Here is a 20,329-nt window from a genome sequence, read left to right on the forward strand (position 1 = left end):
CATTACAGATAATGCTGTAATTTGTCTAATCTGTGTTCTGCATATGTTGGCATTTGTAATATAAAAATTCCTAGAAGTGGAATTATCAGGGTATGAGCAGATTAATCTGTTTCGGCCTTAATGAACATTGGCCAAGTGCTGCATACAGCACCGGTGCTGGCTTAGCTTCCCATTAGCAGATTGCGAAGTGCCCAGTCCTTCGCATGGTAAGACCGCAGTGTGCTGTGGTGTGCACACAGGTACTCTCCGTGTTGCGGGGAACCCGAGAGCTCACACATCCAGTTAGCTTTTTATCTCTGTGCTTCAACGCCAGCCTTGTCCAGTTTTTTTGTTTGTTTGTTTCGTTTTCATTCTTGCAAGTGAGGCGAGGTGGGTTAAAACTGAAAGGCAGCTGAGCCTGTAACCCAGGAGATCAGGAGTTCAAGTTCATCCTCTGGGCAAAGGATGTTCCAGTCCAGCCTAGGCTACAAGAAACCCTGTCTCAAAACATTATCAACACAAAACAACAATTAAAAAACACAGAAAAAGCAATCTTTGGTTTACTCTTGCTGTGAGTGATATTGAACAGTTTGTTAGGTTTTTAGTCGTGGTAAATGCTGGGGCTTTTTGTTTGTTCTTCGAGACAGGGTTTCTCTGTGTAACCACCCTGGATGTCCTGCAACTTCCTTTGTAGACCACACTGGCCTTGAACTCACAGAAATCCACCTGTCTCTGCCTTCCAAGTGCTGGGATTAAAGGCATACACCCCCATGCCTGGCAATAAATGCTCTTCGTTTATATTGGTTGTTTTTTCAGTTGGTCTTTCTATTCAACTTTTCCTCATTTTTTAAAAAGATTTGTTTTTGTTGCCTGGGCAGTGGTGGCACACATCTTTAATCCCAGCACTTGGGAGGCAGAGATAGGCAGATCTATGAGTTCTAGGACAGCTGGTCTATAGAACCAGTTCCAGAGCAGCCAGAGCTACACAGAGAAACCAGCTTGAAAAACTGGTCTTGAAAAGCCAGCCAAACAAACAAACAAACAAAAAAAAAAAAGATTTATTATTTTATAAATATCTTGTATGTCTGTATGTGTGTGTGTTTAGTGCATGCGTGTGTTTGTGTATGTCTGTCTATGTTTGGGTTTAGGTGCCCTAGGAGGCTAGAGATTTCAGATGCTCCTGGAGCTAGAGTTGTAAGCCACCATGATTGGTAGGAATTGGACCACACCCCGTGCAGGAGCAGTAGGTGCTCTCAACTGCTGGCCATCTCTCCCGCCCCACCTGGCTTCCTTTCTCCCTCCCTCCCTCCCTCCCTCCCTCCCTCCCTCCCTCCCTTCCTCCCTCCCTTTCAGTTTTTGCAATGCAAAGGACAGAACCCAGGGCTTTGTACAAGTGCCCTATCACTAAGCTCCATTCCCAGTCATTTTTGTTTTTAGTTTCAGATGGGGTCTTGTTAAGTTGGCCACATTTCCTTGAATTTGTGATCTTCCTGGTTTGGCCTCCTGAGTAGAAGTTTTTTTTTTTTTTTTTTTTTTTTTTTTTTTTTTTTTTCAAGACAGGGTTTCTCTTTGTAGCTTTGCGCCTTTCCTGGAACTCACTCTGTAGACCAGGCTGGCCTCGAACTCACAGAGATCTGCCTGGCTCTGTCTCCCCAGTGCTGGGATTAAAGGCGTGCACTGCCACCGCCTGGCGGGAGTTTTGATCCTGATACCTATGTGGGTCAGTCTGGTTTTCAACTCAGAGATCTGCCTGCCTCTGCCTCTAGATTGTTGGGATTAAAGGCATGTGCTGCCATACCCGGCTGAAATTTATTATTTTTTATTTTATTTTTTATTTTTTTAAGATTTATTTATTTATTATGTATACAGAAGAGGGTGCCAGATCTCATTACAGATGGTTGTGAGCCACCATGTGGTTGCTGGGAATTGAACTCAAGACCTCTGGAAGAGCAGTCAGTGCTCTTAACCTCTGAGCCATCTCTCCAGCCCCTTATTATTTTTTTTATGTGTGTATGTGATATGTATGTATGTGATATATACCTGCATGTATATAAGTGCATCACATGCATTCCGGTGCCATGGAAGACAGAGAGGGTCAGGCTGTCCTAGATTGCTTCTCTGTTGCTGGTATAAAACACTGACCAAAAGCAACTTGAGGGAGGGAAGGATTTATTTGCCTCACAGGTCACAATCCATCATGGAAGGAAGGAAGCCTAGGCAGAACCCAAAGCCGGGACAACCGGAGTGCTGTTTGCCAGCTGCTTCCTCTTGCTTGCTCAGCTACCTTTATTGCATAACCCAGCCCTGCCTGTGTAGGGGTTCCACCGCCCACAGTAGACTAGGCCTCTTCAGCCATTAGCAAGCAAGAAAATGCCTCACAGACATGCGCGCGTGCATGGAGGCTGATCTGCTGGAGGCAGTTCCTCAGTGAGCTTCCCTCCCCAGGTGAGTCAGGTAGCCCACTGAAGGTAACTGTGGCACAAGCAGTTATGAGCTGCTGGATCTGAGTGCTCCAAACCAAACTGGGGTTCTCTACAAGAGTAGCAAGTGCTCTTAACCTCTGAGCCATCTCTCCTGCGTCCCCCTTCTGATATTTTAACAAAACATAATAGCTTCATGATGCATTTCTATCCATTAACAATTCATTTTAAATGTTACTTTATCACATTTATTTATTGGTGTGTGTGTGTGTGTGTGTGTGTGTGTGTGTGCGTGCGTGCGTGTGTGTGTGTGTTGGGGGGTCATGTGTAGAGGTCAGAGGACAACTTGTAGGAGTGGGGTTCTCTCCTTTTACTGTGGGTCCCAGGCATGGTTCTCAGGTTGTTAGGGTTGGAAGGGGGTGCCTTTACCTTTAATTCATTTTTTAACCTGAAAAAGGTGTCTTTCGGGCTGGAGAGATGGCTCAGAGGTTAAGAGCACTGGCTGCTCTTCCAGAGGTCCTGAGTTCAATTCTCAGCAATCACACCGTGGCTCTTGACCACCTATAATGAGACCTGGTGCCCTCTTCTGGCCTGCAGGCATACATGCAGACAGAACACTGTACATGTAATAATAATTAAAAAAAAAAAAAAAAATGCCGGTGGTGGTGGTGGTGGTGGTGGTGGTGGTGGTGGTGGTGGTGGTGGTGGCACGTGCCTTTAATCCCAGTACTCAGATGGCAGAGGCAGACAGATTTCTGTGAATTTGAGGCCAGCCTGGTCTACAGAGTGTGTTCTAGGACAGCCAAGGCTACACACAGAAACCCTGTCTAGGAAAAACTGAATGAAAAAAGAAACTTTCTTTTCTCCCTCCTTCTCCCCCCCTCCCCCGCCCCCTCTCTTTCTTTTCCGAGATATGGTTTCTTTGTGTAGCCCTGGCTGTCCTGGAACTCACTCTGTAGACCAGGCTGTTCTTGAACTTAGAGATCCCTCTGCCTCTGCTTCCTGAGTACAGGGATTAAAAGCATGCACCACCATCACCCAGCTACTTACTGCATTATAGGTAGTTTCATGAAATATTCCCCTACATAGGAAGATTTAGGTGGTTCCCAATTTTTTGAAACTATTGTACAATGCAAGAGCCTGCACTGATTTCCTTATTTCTATCCTTGGCCTCCTCCGTCAGTAATGTCGAAATTGTGGATGGAGTGGACCAGATGTGCACACTGTGTTTCTTGCTAGCACTACAGTTCTGCTTCTGTGATTTCAGACCTCATTGCCACCTGTTCATCCAGGAAGGGCATTTGAGCTGAGATCAAAACTCAGTGAATGTGGAGGATATGACAGGCTTGGAGTCTCTTGGGCCAGGCACACTTCTTAATTTGGAAGCACTTGGGCCTTCTGCTGTGAACAAATGAATGGCGTCATTCATTCACTCTTTTCATCAGTCACTTAGTACCTTTTGTCTAGTAGGCCCTGAACACACAGCTTTGTTGCACTTTCCCTCTTAACAAAACATGCTAGGCCTGTAGGACAGAGGTGAATGCCCCCGTGTTACAGAGGAACTTTGGGTGACTGTCCAGGCAGCAATATGTCCTGTCATTAGGTAACATTTCACCCTCCTGGGGTCTTTGATGAAACTGAAGACTAGATAGTTATAGTTTTCCTTAGTTATGATAAAAGGTAAATTAGGTTCAAAACTTTGGACTCCCAGCACTCGGGAGGCAGAGGCAGAGGCAGGCGGATTTCTGTGAGTTCAAGGCCAGCCTGGTCTACAGAGCTAGTCCAGGACAAGTTCCAAAGCTACAGAGAAACCCTGTCTCAAAAAACAAAAACCAAAAAACCAAAAAAAAAAAAAAAAAACAACAACAAAAACCTTTGGATAAGATAGATAATACAGCAAAGCTACACAGAGAAACCCTGTCTCGAAAAACCAAAAACAAACAAAAAAAGATAGATAATACAGTCTTTTCTCTAATTTTGTCAAATAAAAATAGACTAGATATTGTAATCGTAATTCTTTTTTTTTTTTTTTTAAATGTTAGCATTTAATTAACCTCCCTGGGTGGCTTCAAACCACCAGGACACAGGCACCTCCAACACCCTTTATCTTCTCTTCAGCTGAGAAGTTTGGCTTTCACGATGACAGGCTGCTTAGGGAGCTTTTCCTTCCCCGGGACTTTGTAGTAGCCCGATCGCACAACATCAATGATGGGAGCAGCTCCAGTCTTGTTCTTTGCAGCGTTGACACGTGTCTGCTCACTGACCAGCGTCCACAATGTATCCAGGCTGACAGTCGGACAGAAGCTCTGGTTCCTCTTTAAGTGGTAATGTCTCATACCTACTTTCCCAAAGTAACCTGGATGATATCTGTCGAAGTTGATCCTGTGGTGATGCATGCCTCCAGCATTACCGCGGCCTCCTGGGTGCTTGCGGTGTTTACCAATGCGGCCGTGGCCGTGGCTCACGTGGCCCTGGCGGCAGCAGAACGGAAAGAGGGAGACAGCCGCGAAGTCTCGCGAGGTAGCAGGCGTGGGGGCGGGTGTAATCGTAATTCTTAATAACTGTTTTTATTGTATACAATTTTACTATGTTAAAGTTAAAGTTAAAACCTTCCTTTTTTATTTAGACAAAAAGGAAGAAATGCTGTGGAACAATCTTTTTCCTCACTACTATGTATTTTTCTCATTGGCTAATTAAAAAGCTGATTGGTTGAGAGCTGAGCAAGAAGAGACTGAGCGTGAGAGCCAAACTAGAATTCTGGGAAGAGGAAGGGCAGAGTAGGGAGTTGCCAACCAGATGCAGAGGGAGCAGGAGATGGATGTGCCATGTTAATAAAGGTATTGCCACATGGCAAACATAAATAGGAATATGGGTTTGCTGGGCAGTGGTGGCACACACCTTTAATCCCAGCAATTGAGAGGCAGAGCCAGGCGGATCTCTGTGAGTTCAAGACCAGCCTGCTCTACAGATCGAGATCCAGGACAGGCACCAAAACTACACAGAGAAACCCTGTCACAAAAGAACAACAACAACAACAACAACAACAAAAAAAAAACAGACAAAGAAAAGAAATATGGGTTCATTTAAGTGTGAGAGTTAGCTAGTAATAAGCCTGAACTATTGGCAGAGCATTTGTAATGTAAGCCTCTGTGTTGTGATTTGGGAAGTGGTTGCCAGGTATTTGGGAACAGGTGGGTAGGAGAGAAATGTCCTAGAAATGGGGTGGCCATGGCCTAGGCAGACCCCCTGTCTTTCTTGCCTAGCCTGTGTCCAACCCCTGCCTTCCTCTTCATCTTGACAGTCACCCTTCAGGCTGAGTCAACATCTGTTACATAGCTCACCTCCTAACTCACTACATCCTTACCAATTACTTTTTACCCTGTTTGATATCTGTCTTCTCACTAGAATTGTCAGCACCAGAAGGACAAAGACTGGGGGTTGCCTTCCTCGCTTTTCTTTCTTCCCCTCCTCTCCCTCCCTCAACCCCCTTCTCTCCCAGTGAAGAGAATGTTTATTCTTGGCTAAAAATAAGAGAAATAGAAAATAAGTCCAGGCATGATGGCATGCCTCTAATCACAGCACTTCAGAGGTAGAGGCAGGAGGAGCTCTAAGAATCCAGGCCAGCCTGGTGTATGTAGTGAGTTCTGGGACAGCTAGGACTATGTAAGTCCTCACACTATGTAGACTAGGATGGCCTCTAACAGATCTATCTTCCTCTGTCTCCCTGGGCTTGAATTAAAGGCGTGCACCACCATATCAGGCTTCATGGCTGCCATTTTTTAAACCTTTTTTTTATTTATTCTTTCTTTCACATCATGCATCCTGATCCCACCCATATCCTGTCTCCCTCCCATCTGCCCTCTGCCCCTGAAACCTCCCAAATAAAACATAATAAAATTTAAGATAAAGGGAGGGTTGGAGAGATGGCTCAAGGGTTAAGGGCACTGGCTGCTCTTCCAGAGGTCCTGAGTTCAATTCCCAGCAACCACATAGTATTGCAAAACCATCTGTAATGAGAGCTGGTGCCCTTTTCTGGCTTGCAGGTGTACATGCAGACAGAACATTGTATACATAACAAAGATATCTTTTTAAAAAAGATTAAAAAGGGAGGAAAAAAAGGAAGAAAGGGACAGTCATCATGGAAGCTTCAGTGTGACCCAAGTGAGTCACACAGTAAACCCTTTTATCCATACATTTTTACATGCAGGCGTTCATCGCAGAGAATCATTGATTTGATTCGAGGCTCCTGGTCTCTGCTACAGTATCAACACTGGGGCCTGGCTGGGACTCTGCCTGGACATCCTGTTGCTGCATGGCTGCCATTTTAATACATGCCAATTTCCCTGTAAACCAGCTAAACCTACCTCTACCACTGCTTTCTTTCTTTTTTTGTTTGTTTTTCCAGATAGGGTTTCTCTGTGTAACTGCCCTGGAAAACTCGCTCTGTAGACCAGGCTGGCCTCGATCTTCCTGCCTCTGCTTCCCAAATGCCAGGATCTTTTTTCCTTTTTCTTTTTTATTTTATTTTATTTTTCTGGAGCTAAGGACCGAACCCAGGGCCTTGTGCTTGCTAGGTAAGCGCTCTACCACTGAGCTAAATCCCCAACCCCTTTTTTCTCTTTAAAAACTAACTTCAGGGCTTTATTGTGCAGGAGGGAGGACCACACTTGTTTTCCCACCCTCAAATTCTACCACTACTTAAAATTAAGTTTTTTGAATTTTATTTTATTATTTTTTTTAATGTGTATGGGTACTTGACCTACATGCATATCTGTGCACCATGAGCATGCCTGGTGCCTGTGGAAGCCAGAAGAGGGCATAGATCTCTTGGAAGTGGAGTTACAGATAGTTGTGAGCTGCCACATGGATGCTGGGTATCAAACGCAGGTCCTCCAGCAGAGCAGCAAGTGCTCTTGATCACTGAGCCATCTCTCCAGCCCTGTCCACTGCTTTTAAAAAGATTGTTGACTTTAGATTTCTTGATTTTTATTTTTTAACGTGTGTATATGTGAGGAGGCCAGAAGAGGGCATCAGATCTCCTGGAATTGGAGTTACAGGCAATTAGAACTAGATTCCAGTCCTCTGGAAGAGCAGCCAATGCTTTTAACCACCGAGCAATCCCTTTGGCCCCTCTATTATTATTAGTGACCAACAGGCGTAGCTGGGCCATGTGAAAAGACAGGGAGGGGAGAACCGGAAGCCATGAGGCCAGGAGAGCAGGAACAAGACCGGCTGCCAAGAGGCAGAGAGGCCGGTGTGAGGCGTAGCCGAAGTGGCTGGGTTATATAGGAATCAGAGAAGCCGGGGAAGAAAAACCCAGCCAGTCCCTGGACTGGAGAGTTTTGGGTAGGGGGTGCGGTATGCCAGCCAGGAGGACCCTGTAACAAGTAGACTGGCAGCCAGCGTCTGCTTTGATATGTTAGTAGACACCTCAGTTAACATTGGCCGTTTGTCTTGAGTTTGAGATCTAGCAATTAGCGCTGTACAAATTCTTATTTTAAAGTTGGGCATGCCTGTCCTCTTGGCACTTGGGAGGCAGAAGCAGGGTCTTGCTGTGTTGCCCAAGTTGGCCTGGAACACACAGGCCTGCCTTAAGCTCCTGAGAGCTAGGACTGCAGGAGTGTGCCACTACGCCAGGCTTCTTTTCTTGTCTTTGATGGCATGAAGAGATTCTTCTTCTGAGAACTACCTGTTTTTACCTTTTTTTTTTCCTATTGAATTTTGTCCCGTGTCACACAGATTATTTTTATTTTTTAAAAATCCATGTGGCTGGGCATGATGGTGCATGCCCTTAAATCCCAGGGAGGCAGAAGCTGGCAGATCTCTGTGAGTTCAGGGCCAGCCTGGTCTACACGGTGAGTTCCAGGACAGCCAGGCCTGCAGGACTGTTACATAGAGAAACCCTGTCTCAGAAAAACAAAAACCAAAAACTAAACAAACAAACAAACAAACAAACAGAAAGAAAAAAAAAACAAAAAGAAAAAGAAATCCATGCATCTGTCTGTCTGTCTGCCAAGACGGGAGGTGGTCATAAACCACTGGACATAGGCGCTGGGAATCAGACTCAGGTCCTCTGGAATAGCGGGAAGAAGCCATCTCTCCACACCCTCCACAGATTCTTTTTCTGTCCTTTTTGAAAAATGTACCTTCTGGTTTCTGTTTCTTACATGTATGTATTTACCAGGTAGCATTTTTGCATGGCAGGAGGCAGGCAGGAACAGTTGCAGCTGGTACCCTCTAGCGTTAACTGTTCTCATTCGGCCCTTGGGTATGGCCCCAGCCGTACAAATGTTACACCCCTGTGGTGGCCTAGGAAGAAATGATCCCTTAGCCATTTGCTACGGCTGGCATTGCAGCTTCCAGGCAGGTCTGAGCCACACAGATTGCTTGGTCCTTGACAGCATAGGGTGTTACTGCTGTATAGGTCTAGGAAGTGAAGATTCCGTAGCCCTTGACACTGGCCAATGCCACAGCTGTTGGCTTGGGGTCTGAGACCTTTGGCTCCAAAGACTTCCCTGCTTTCTGGAACTCTTCCAGCACCCAGGGCCTGGGGTCTCTCCTCTGACTCCGTTCAGCCTTTTCTTTCCCTTCACTCCTCAGCTCTCTTCCCTTCCCTGTTGTCTCTCTGCTGTTACAACACTTCTCCCTCCTCTCGGCATGCTCTTGTTGATGTTGTCTTTGTTTGAGACAAGGTCTCAGAAACCCCAGACTGGACTCAAAGTCACTAGGCAATAGAGGCTGGCCTTGATCTCTGATCCTCCTATTTCCAACTCCCACGTGCTTGGATTACAGGCATGAGCCACACGCTGGACTCTTGGACTGCTCAGTTGCTTCTTCAGCTGTTGAGCAGCTGGCGACCTGGCCACTGCTGTAGTTTGACATGTGGGCTGTTCAGTTGTTGCTGCCCCCGCCACACCCCGCCTCACCCCCGCCACACCACTGCCTCTGCCTCTGCTGCTTCATTCTTTGTGTTACCAACCCAGTCCATCTACTAAAAGTGGACAGTGGTGATGCACACCTTTAACCCCAGCACTCAGGAGGCAGAGGCAGGCGGATCTCTGTGAGTTCGTTCGAGGCCAGCCTGGTCTACAGAGTGAGTTCCAGGAAAGGCGCCAAAGCTACACAGAGAAGCCCTGTCTCAAAAAACAAACAAACAAAATTAAGTAAAGAACTTGATCTGCCTGCCATCTTGGGGTCTATTCCCATGTCCCATCCTGCTTAGAAAGGCCAGGAGACTCTGCTGCAGCCTTTGTCAGCTCGTGACATGCTGGTGGTGACATGCTGGTGGTGACATGCTGGTGTGGAGAGATCCTGGTGAAGATGGTTGGTGCTCTAAGACCTGTTAGTGGGATTGTATTAGTTAGGGTTTTTTTTTTTTTTTTTTTTTTTTTTTTTTTTTTTTTTTCCATTTTTTGGGTTTCTCTGTGTAGCTCTGCGCCTTTCCTGGAACTCACTTGGTAGCCCAGGCTGGCCTCGAACTCACAGAGCTCCGCCTGCCCCTGCCTCCCGAGTGCTGGGATTAAAGGTGTGTGCCACCACCGCCCGGCGGGTTTTTATTGTTGATAAAACATTATGACCAAGGCAACTTATAAAAGATATCGATAAGTTGGGCTTACAGTTCCAGAGGGTTAGAGTCTATGATGGCCTGCCTCTGTCTCCAAGTGCTAGGATTAAAGGCAGGAGCCATCACGGCCCAGCTTATTGCTCAACTTTTTTTTCAGCCCTTGCCTTTTCTTTTAAAACATAGGAATGAGGCCGGGTGGTGGTGGCGCACACCTTTAATCCCAGCACTCGGGAGGCAGAGGCAGGTGGATCTCTGTGAGTTCGAGGCCAGCCTGGACTACCAAGTGAGTCCCAGGAAAGTCTCAAAAAAAAAAAAAAAACAAAAAACAAAAAACAAAAAAACAACAAACAAACAAACAACAACAACATAGGAATGAGTATTAAAGACAATAATACAGTTGGGATTTAAAAGGAAAGATGAAATCACAGAATCATTGCTTTTCGCCAGTTTAATATTGGGGCAGGTCTGGCACTGGACAAAGTATGGAGACTCCATAGTGACAGGAAAGGAGAGCTGGAAGGAAGTGTGTATGCTGCCTGTAGGAGACTTTTTGTTTGTTTTTGGAGACAAGGTCTCCTTATAGAGCCTTGGCTGGCCTGGAACTTACTGTGCACACTACGCTGGCTTAGAATACACAGAGATTCACCCTGATTCTGTCTCCTGAGTGCTAGCATCAAAGGCCGGGGCTGCCACACTGGATTCCTTGTAGGAAACACAATGTATAAACATGGAGAAAATAATCTTTAGAAACAGTAAAAAGGCCAGTGTGGTAGTGCACGCCTCTAAACCCAGCACTCAGGAGGCAGAGGAAGGCGGATCTCTGAGAGTTCAAGGCCAGCCTGGTCTAAGAGTGAGTTCCAGGACAGCCAGAGCTACACAGAGAAATCTTGTCTTGGGGAAACAAAAACAAAACAATAAAAATTTCCTTCTGTGAATTCTGGGAGGTCTAGGGTGCATTATATATTTAACCTCCATTATATACTTAAATGTAGTACCAATTCTCCCAATTAACTAGAAACTAGCCTAGCATGATGATACACACCTGAAGTCCCTGCACTTGGGAGGTGGGGGAGGCAGAAGGGTAAACACTTTAAAGTCATCCTCAGTCACAGTGAGGATTCAGGCAAGCTTGGGCTCCAAGAGGCCCTACCTCAAAACAAAACAAACAACCTCTCACCCAATTCCAACCCCAAACAAACAAACACAAATAAAAAAACCAAATAAGAGCATAGGATTCTGGGTTTTGTAGTAGAGTTTCAATGTGCGCCCTTAGTGCAAGAGACTACATTTCCCTGAAGGCTCTCCGGCCAGTTGTCAGCTTGGTTCCGCCTCCTAACTTCCGGCGTCGCTGCATTTTTCGAGGCCAATCAGAGGGCGGGGTTTGTTTGTTCCCGGCTCTCTGATTGGTACATTCGACTGGGTGCCCGAGTTCAAAATTTCAACTGTACCGGTTGAGTCCCGGAGCGGACGGGCGGCGCTGGCTTCTAGATTTGTTGCAAGGCGAAGCCGGGTAAGTGGTAGGAAGGTGATGGGGAGCGGCGGTGCGGCGGGAGCCATTCCTCCACGTTTCTGAGAGGGTAGGGGATCCTCGGGGCAGGCCCTGACAGCCTAGGGAGCGCGGGCTTCGGTGACCCGGCTTTGCGGTAAAGCCTCGGACTCGGAGCCGGTATTCCTGGGAACTCCGGAGCAGAGGCTGCTCCAGACTGTCAGGCACTAGACGGTTACTACTGTTCGTGTTAGCACTGCTCTCCAATGTCTGCACTAAGCTTTCCATTAAGCGCTCTGAGCATCACTTTAGAGAAGGAAGTCGAGGCCCAGTGGGTGGAAAGAGCCCTGCCATTAAATAGTCTTGGAGGAAGAAAAGGTATCGCCACCGACACCAGTTGCGTTTGTCTGAGATAGGAAAGTAACTTGGGTGTTCTGCCAACACAGTTGAGGCAGAGTTTAATTCCACTTGATTGTCTTCTGTTTTTGGATGTAAACTTCACTTTATGTCGTCCTTCCTGCCCTTCCCATTGTATTGAGTCATTGCATGTTTCTGCCTTTTTAGCGTTCTTTCCTGGGACATTTATAGATTGGAGGCGAAGGAAAGTAAGATCATATAGTGTTGTGGGTTGTTACCCCCTCATTTTCTTGATTTGTAATCATATGTAATTTTCTGAGTAGCAAGGACTCCCACCAAACTAATTCTGCTTGCTTCCTTTCTTCCATTCTTAATTCCTTCCTTCCTTTTCTTGAAAACTTCCTGGCTTATCCTTACCTTTTATCTTCACATGTCCTTTGCCTTTATTTGACTTTTTCTCATATTGAAAAAATACAAACTACTAAATAACTATTTGCTACTATAGTAAATATATTTGTTGTTTTGCCTGTAAGTCTGTGTGAGGGTGTTGGATCCTGGAGTTACAGACAATTGTGAGCTGCCATATGGATGCTGGGAATTGAACCCAGGTCTTCTGGAAGAGCAGTCAGTGCTCTTAACCACTGAGCCATCTCTTCAGCCCCTTGTTGTTTTGAGACAGGATTTCTTTACATATCCCTGGGCTGTTCTTGAACTGACTATGTTGACCAGGCTGGCATCAAACTCACAGAGATCTACCTGCCTCTGCCTCTCAGCTATTAGGATTAAAGATGTGTGCCACTATGCCTGGCTAGTGAGAATATTCTTTCGTGTGGCCTCAGTGTATTAGTGTATTACAACATCTGTCAAGTCCACTCCCCACTCCGGTCATAATGTGTACCCTCTGTTGGTTTAAGTGTCTATTCAGTAGTATCAGGTTGTCATTTTGGGTTCAAAATTATTGTGGCCTTTAGCCAACTGAACCAACTGATTGACCTTTGAGTATATTGTGTGCTTAGGTTAGTTGATATTAGATACTGTGTGTATACAGATAACATGATAAAATCTATATTCAAGGGTTTTCTGGTGTGCTTGAGGACAAAATAGTTGATTCTTTGTGTGTGTGTGGTATTGGGGTCTGAACCCAGTACCTTGCTTGTGGTAGGCGGAGCGGCTGGGGTACCCTGTCCTTTGTGTGTGTGTGATGATAGTAATGATTACTACTGTTGAGATAGGGTCTTGTAGCCCACATGGGCCTGAAAGAAACCCCATGGCATAGGCTGTTCTTGAACTCCTAACCTTCCTTCACTGCCAGATGCTGGGTTTGTACTACCACACTCTGTTTATGTGGTGCTGGGGTCTCTGTGCTCAGGTCTTTGTGTATATTAAAGAAGAACTCTACCAATTTTATTTTTAAGACGGAAACTGGGTAAGTTACTAATATGTAAATAAAAATGGTGTTTGTTTTGTAAGAATTCTGGCAGTTTAGAGGTGAAGGAGATGGACGAGACAATACAGGAAAGGTTGGATTTATGAAGTATGTGGGATACAAACTGACTCTTGAAAAGCAGTGTGGCTGGATGGGGCTGAGAATGACAGGTTGCCCCTCTATTGAACTGGATGGATAGGAAGGTCCTGCTAGGTTGACAGCAAAATAGCAGATGTGAAACACTGAATTGTACCAAGTGGGTTGGTGTGGAGACCAGCCCCCACTCTTATTTACCCAACAACGCTTGAGGATTGAGGGATAAGAGACTTAGTTAGAAATAGAGAAACAGAGAAAACACAGGATAGACTCGGGTGGGCCTGGATCTTTTCCACCGGCTCAGAACTTTATTCCAAAGGTCTGTTTATGACAATGCCAAGGGGTGGAGCAAAAGACCTCCCCCTTGCTAGTTACAGTCACCTGGTACCAGGCCCATGGTCCAATCAACCTCTTATGCAGTCCTGCTGGGTACAGCCTCTAGGAAACCTAGTGGGCTCCAACATGTTGGCAAATTTGAGGTTTTCTGGTATGTAAATAAAAGCTTTTTTTTTTCCTTTTCTTCAAGACAGATTTCTCTGTGTAGTCCTGGCTGTCCTGGAAGTCGCTGGCCTCCAACTCAGAGATCCCAAGTGCTGGGATTAAAGGCGTGGGCCGCCACTGCCTGGCCAAAATTTTTCAAGTTTATTTTTAACCTTTTAAAATACCTTTCTGCTGCTTCCAGGTTCTTTTTTTTTTTTTTTTTTTTAAAGATTTATTTATTTATTATGTATACAGCATGTATGACTGCAGGCCAGAAGAGGGCATCAGATCCCATTACAGATGGTTGTGAGCCACCACGTGGTTGCTGGGAATTGAACTCAGGACCTCTGGAAGAGCAGTCAGTGCTCTTAACCTCTGAGCCATCTCTCCAGCCCCTGCTTCCAGGTTCTTAATAAGTGGCTGCGGGACTGCAGAGGTTCAGAAGAGACCTGAGAAGGTGATTGCTGTCTTGAGGCAAGGCCATAGGACGTGGGCTGGAGAGAAGAGTTAACTACAGGTCAGGTGTGTATCCATGGTGAGTGACACTCAAAGGAGGCAAATGTTAGCATACCAGCTTCATAAATGTTTAAATATCTTACATGTGTCTTTTTAAGCTCGTACATATTTTAGAAAGATATTCCTTAAATTTTGGAAAAGTAAAAGTAAAACTGTCCACTATCCTACTTAGAGAAATTCTGGCTAACGTGTTGTTGTGTTGGGGCTGGAAGACAGAGCTTCACACAGAGCTAGTAGGCTCAATCCTTTTTGGACTTTTAATTTTTATTATTTTTATTTTACTTTGTGCATATTTTTAACTTTATCTTAAACATGAGTATTTTGCCTGCATGTCTGTCTGTACATCACTTGTGTGTCTGGTGCCCAGAGAGGCCAGAAGAAGGCATCGGTTCCCCTGGAACTGGAGTTATAGACCATTATGAACCACCATGTGGGTTCTGGGAATCCTACCCAGGTCCTCTGGAAGGGAGACTAGTCTTAAGTCACTGACCCAGCTCTCCAGCTCTCCTCTTTGAACTTTGTTTTGAGATAGCCTGGAACTCACAGAGATCTGCCTGTCTCAGAGCTCAGGGATTAAAGGTGTGTACCACCACACCTGGCGCTGTCTGTACTTTCTGTTTTGAGTCAGGGTCTCACTCTGTTGCCCAGACTGGCCTTGAACTGTGATCCCCCTGTTTTTACTTCAGTAGCTAGTATTACAGGTCTGGGCCACAGTGCCTAGCTTAAATGACATTGCAGAGTTTTGTCTGAGTCTATATTTTAGCTAGGTATGGAGATGTAATCCCAGACTTAGGATACTGAGGCAGGAGATTCAGAAGGCTAGCTTTTCCTGTATATTCAGTTCAAGGCCAGTCTGGCCTATATTTTTTGAGGCACTGTCTCAAAAAAACAAAGCAACCTGGGTGGTGGTGGCTCACACCTTTAATCCCACCACTTGGGAGACAGAGGCAGGTGGATCTCTGAGTTCGAGGCCAGCCTTGTCTACAGAGTGAGTTCCAGGACAGCCAGGGATACACAGAGAAACCCTGTCTCAAAAAAATTTAAAAAACAAAGAACAAGTTGTGCTTGGTGGCAGATCCTGTAATTCCACTACTTGGAGGTGGTGGCAGAAGTATTAAAAATTGCAGGTCAGCAATATGGTCATTTTAAGACTGGACTGGGCCACATGTGATCTTGTCTCAAAAATATGTCAAGGGAGATATGGGAGTGGAGGAAGCCCTGAGTGAATATATCTCGTTAATATGAACACATACACAAATAAAGCTTTTAAAAAAAGTACAATATGAGCCAGGTGTGCCTTTAATCCCAGTACTTGGAAGGCAGTAAGATCTCTGTGAGTTCAAGGCTAGGCTAGACGGATCTGTAGTGAGTTCCAGTATAGCCAGGGCTACACAGGGAGACCCTGTCTCAAAACAAAATCTGTAAAATATGAAATTTTTTTTTGTGTGTGTGTGTGTGTGAGAGAGAGAGAGAGAGAGAGAGAGAGAGAGAGAGAGAGAGAGAGAGAGAGAGAGAGAGAGGATGCATTCATGTTTGCAATCAGGGCCATGAGTACGTGGTGTGTGTGGAGGCCCGAGTGTGTTTAGGAGTTGGCTCCCCCCTTCTGCTCAGGAAGCTCATGGAGCTCAGGTTGTCAGGCTTGCCCATGAGCCCCTTCACCCATTGAACCATCTCTGTTGTCCTTGCTTGTCTTTTGAGATGAGATCTTGCTCTGAGATAGCTGAGGCTGGCCTCAGGCTCGCTAGGCAGCCTATGTTGGCCTTGAACTCATGGTTGCCCTGCTGCCTCAGCTGCCCAAGTGCTGTGATTCCATTCACGATGACACCATGCCTGGCTGGAATTGGTAAATTTGAGAACTAAAAACACATTTGTGTGGTCTTTCTGGGTGAATTAGAACAAGTCTCCAGTGTGTCCTTGGTGACTTCTGAGTGTTTGGATGGTGAGGGATTGTTTTGGATTTTAAATTGACCCAGTTTTGGGAGCTTCATAGATCTATTTCTGTAAACAGATCGGATTTCAACATAGACATTAGCAAATGTGGATACAAAGTCCATTGAACTTTCTTCAGATGTAGTTTGTAAGTTTGATTAATAGTCAAAGCCAGATGTTGGATATGTTGCCATTTGTTGACCCTTTCTCATCCCTCATGTGCAAGGAAAAAATGTAGATGTTTTCTCTCTGGGTAAAATGAGAATATGTGTTAATGTGGTATGATCACTTAGCCCTGTGAAGGTGGGAGAGGGTGTTGGTGAGAAAATGCCTTGCCTAGATGAGATTTTAACTGACTGCCTCTAAGGAAGCCTTGACTTCTGCTGACTCTCTTGAATTACCAAAGCTTTCTTCTCTGTCTCACAGCTGGGTGGTGAGGTGCCTCTCACATCCTCTGCTAGCTAGGAGCTGCTAGCCTGCAGTTTCAGGCTCGATTATGAGAATGTGCTCTGCTGCTCCCCACCCCTCCAGAACCTGCCCCTTTAGATTTGTAGAGCTTGTCAAGGGCAGTTAGTTTTGGTCTGAGAGTGAGTGAAGAGAGACAAGAGGCAACATGAGGCTAATTTCAGATGAATGTAGAGACAGGTTATATTGCTTCTTCTACAGCCTTCCTCGTGTGTGTTTGTCTCCATTTGGTTTCCCTTTTCACCTATTTCTTCCCTAGAAAACGTTAGTAAGACTCTTTGGTTGTTTGTTTGTCTATTTATTTATTTCTTTATTTTGGCTTTTTGAGACAGGGTTTTTTCTGTGTAGCCCTAGCTGTCCTGGAACTCGATTTGTAGACCAGGTTGGCCTCGAACTCAAAGAGATCTGCCTGTCTCTGCTGGGATTAATGCTGGAATTAGAGGCGTGCACCACCACTGCCTGGCTCTATTGTCTTTTATCCAAAGGGAAATGATTACACATGTGTATCTTTTCAGTGTTTGGGAACAGATGGGCTATATGATATGATGGGTGATATTTAACAGGCAATTTTATAAAGAACTAGTTCATATATAGCATATTGATTCATGCATAGCATATTGAGTAGGCTTTCTTTACTTATTTGTTTTATTATCTATACAGAAGAGGGTGCCAGATCTCATTACAGATGGTTGTGAGCCACCATGTGGTTGCTGGGAATTGAACTCAGGACCTCTGGAAGAACAGTTGGTGCTCTTAACCTCTGAGCCATCTCTCCAGCCCCTTTCTTTACTTATTTAAAGAATATTTCTACTTTATTTTATTTTGCTTGAGTGTTTTTATCTGCATCAATGTATGTATATCATATGCTTACCAGGTACCCATAGAGGCCTGAAGAGGGTGTCAGATCCCCAGGAACTAGAGTTATAGATGGTTGTGAGCCACCATGTGGGTGCTGGGAATCAAACCCCTCCTCTCTGGAACAGCAGACAGTGCTCTTAACTACTGAGCCATCTCTCCAGCCCTAGACTTTTTTTCCTTTCTCTGATTTCCTGTAGGATTATTTTTCATTAGAAGCTGTTTTTTCAGAGTTAGTTCCCGGACAGTCAAGGCTACACAAAGAAACTGTGGTCTCAAACAAAAAAAAAAAAAGTTGTTTTTTTTTTTTGTTAGTTTTTTATTATTTTAATTTTTGATTTATTTCTTTTGTAGAGGCAAGGACTCAGCCCTTGCTGACCTGGAATTAGCTGTGTAGAACAGGCTGGCCTTGAACTTAGAGATCCACCTGCCTCTGCTTTCCAGTGCTGGAATTAAAGTGCCACCAAGCCCAGATACTGAGACTCTTTGTAATTTTTCAGGAGCCTGTGTTGTGGCAGTTTCAGATAATTTTGAAATATGAAGCTAATTCTCTTGCTTGGCAGCTTGTTTTGTTTAAGGGAATGTGGTTGACATATGTGCCTTCCCTCGCTTCCTTCAGTGAGACCTGTTGACAGAAATTCAATCTTGATTAAGGGGTGCAGGAAGGGACCAGTTCCCACCATTCATGGGACTCTCATTTAAACAGCTGCCCTTAGCTTTGACCTCTGCGGTATCCCACTAGGCTCCAACAGAACAGACTTTAATTTTTGATATTTGGACATCCTACTGTTTATTGTTTGTGAAGAGGCAGTGTGTGAACCGATCTTGATTTAGCAGTTAGTTGCTCTGCTGTGTGTCCTGGTCCTCCCTGCTATGTTCGTTGGTTCACTCCTCACTGAGCTACCTCCCTGACCTGCTTCACTTTCTTCATATAATTTGTCAGCCTTTGAGGGAGAGGAGGAGATCTCAAGAGATAACGGATACATATTTGTTAGTTTGATCCCACTTTGAGGAGAGGCAGGGTGTTTTTATTGTTCTTGTGTTTTTCTTATCTGAGACAGTCTCACTTTGTAGCCCAGGCTGGCCTGGACCTCATTGTGTAGCCCAGGATGCCCTCAAACTTGGCAGTCTTCTTGCTTCAGGTTCTCAAGTGCTGGCATTATAGGTGTGGGACACCGTGCCCAGCTAGAGTGGCAGGGTGGCCTCCTGAGTTGACCAATCAATACCCTTACACAGTCACACATGTAGGCAAATAAATAAGTCATTAAAAAATAAAAAATAGACCATTGGGCTGGACAGATACCCAGTGGTTAAAGTGCTTGCTGGTTTTGCAGAGGACCCAGGTTTGAGTTCAATACCCGCATCATGGTACTTCATAGCTATCTGTAACTGCAGTTCCAGGGCATTTGATGCCCTCTTCTGACCTCTGCAGGCATCTTGCATGCATGTGGTGCACATATATACATGCAGGCAAAACACTCATACAAGTTAAAAAAAAAAAGATGAGGCTTAGCAGTTAAGAGTACTGGCTGTTCTTTCAGAGGTCTTGAGTTCAATTCCCAGCAACCATATGGTGGCTCACAACTATCTATAATGTGATTTGATGCCCTCTTTGGGCGTGCAGGCATACATGCAGGCAGAGCACTCATACTTAAAATGCATAAATAAATAAATCTTAAAAAAACACATATCCATGCCTTTAATCCTAGCACTAGGTGGATCTCTGTGAGTTCAAGGCCAGCCTGGACTACCAAGTGAGTTCCAGGAAAGGCGCAAAGCTACACAGAGAAACCCTGTCTCTAAAAACCAAAAAACAAAACAAAACAAACAAACAAAAAAAACACATATATAGAAATACTAGAAAGAATATGTAATGTTTGGACAGGTCAAATAGTGGTCAATTTATGGATCACATAAATGGGAAGCATTATTTCTAAAAACCAATTGATTGAAATTATTGTTGGTGTCTTGAAAAACCAAAAAAAAATTATTGTTGGATTATCAAGAATATTTAGCAAAAATTCTAGGAATTCCAATCTTTTCTTTTTTCCTTTTTTTAGATTTATTTATTTATTATGTATACAGAAGAGGGCACCAGATCTCATTACAGATGGTTGTGAGCCACCATGTGGTTGCTGGGAATTGAACTCAGGACCTCTGGACGAGCAGTCAGTGCTCTTATTAACCTCTGAGCCATCTCTCCAGCCCCCTCCAATCTTTTCTAAAGTACAAACTTAAGAGAAAAATAAATGTTGCTTACCTAGTTAGCCCTTCCAACTGAAAAGGTAAACATTCATATAACAATAAAGCATGTTCTCCAAGACCACAAGTACTTTTATAGTGAGTCTCTCCTACTCCATGTCTCCCAGCCCCTTCACAGACTCAGTTACTAATGTTTACTTCTTCATGTATGTGGATATATGAATATGTTGTCTTTTCCCTCTTTTTTTTTTTTTTGTTTTGAAATCACAGAGGCCCAGACAGAAGGTATGAGGCCAGCCAAAGAGACCCCACCCTCAAAAAAAAAAAAAAAAAAAAAAAGCAAGCATGTGAAAGGTTAGATTAGAACACTTTTCAGTTTTTTTTTTTTTTTTCATATGCTTTTGGGTGGAATCAAGATCATCCTCCCTCCTCCCCCCCCCCTTTTTTTTTGTTTTGTTTTTCAAGACAGGGTTTCCATGTATAGCCCTGGCTGTCCTAGAACTCACTGGTAGACCAGGCTGGCCTTGAACTCACAGAGGTCTGCCTGTCTCAGC

The 20,329-nt window shown here is 44.7% G+C and overlaps 1 protein-coding gene and 1 pseudogene across 8 annotated transcripts in view; one reads left to right on the forward strand and one right to left on the reverse strand.

Annotated features, from left to right (window-relative positions):
• Tpx2 (TPX2 microtubule nucleation factor) overlaps positions 1-20,329 on the forward strand; it is a 64,639-nt gene that overhangs the window by 4,554 nt on the left and 39,756 nt on the right. For 2 of the 8 annotated variants that reach the window (XM_076570859.1, XM_076570862.1), the window contains exons 1-2: positions 11,358-11,473; positions 14,201-14,330. The exons of 2 other annotated variants lie outside the window; for them this stretch is intronic. The gene's annotated coding sequence lies outside the window, so the exon portion shown is untranslated. Of the gene's footprint in view, positions 1-4,638; positions 4,724-11,356; positions 11,474-14,200; positions 14,331-20,329 lie in introns of those variants that run through there. 4 more of the 8 variants (XM_076570860.1, XM_076570863.1, XM_042276490.2 and 1 more) reach the window with 3 other exon arrangements.
• Positions 4,514-6,713, reverse strand: LOC102920442 (large ribosomal subunit protein uL15 pseudogene; annotated as a pseudogene).

The sequence above is a fragment of the Peromyscus maniculatus genome, chromosome 4, assembly GCF_049852395.1.
Source record: "Peromyscus maniculatus bairdii isolate BWxNUB_F1_BW_parent chromosome 4, HU_Pman_BW_mat_3.1, whole genome shotgun sequence".
NCBI lineage: Eukaryota > Metazoa > Chordata > Mammalia > Rodentia > Cricetidae > Peromyscus > Peromyscus maniculatus.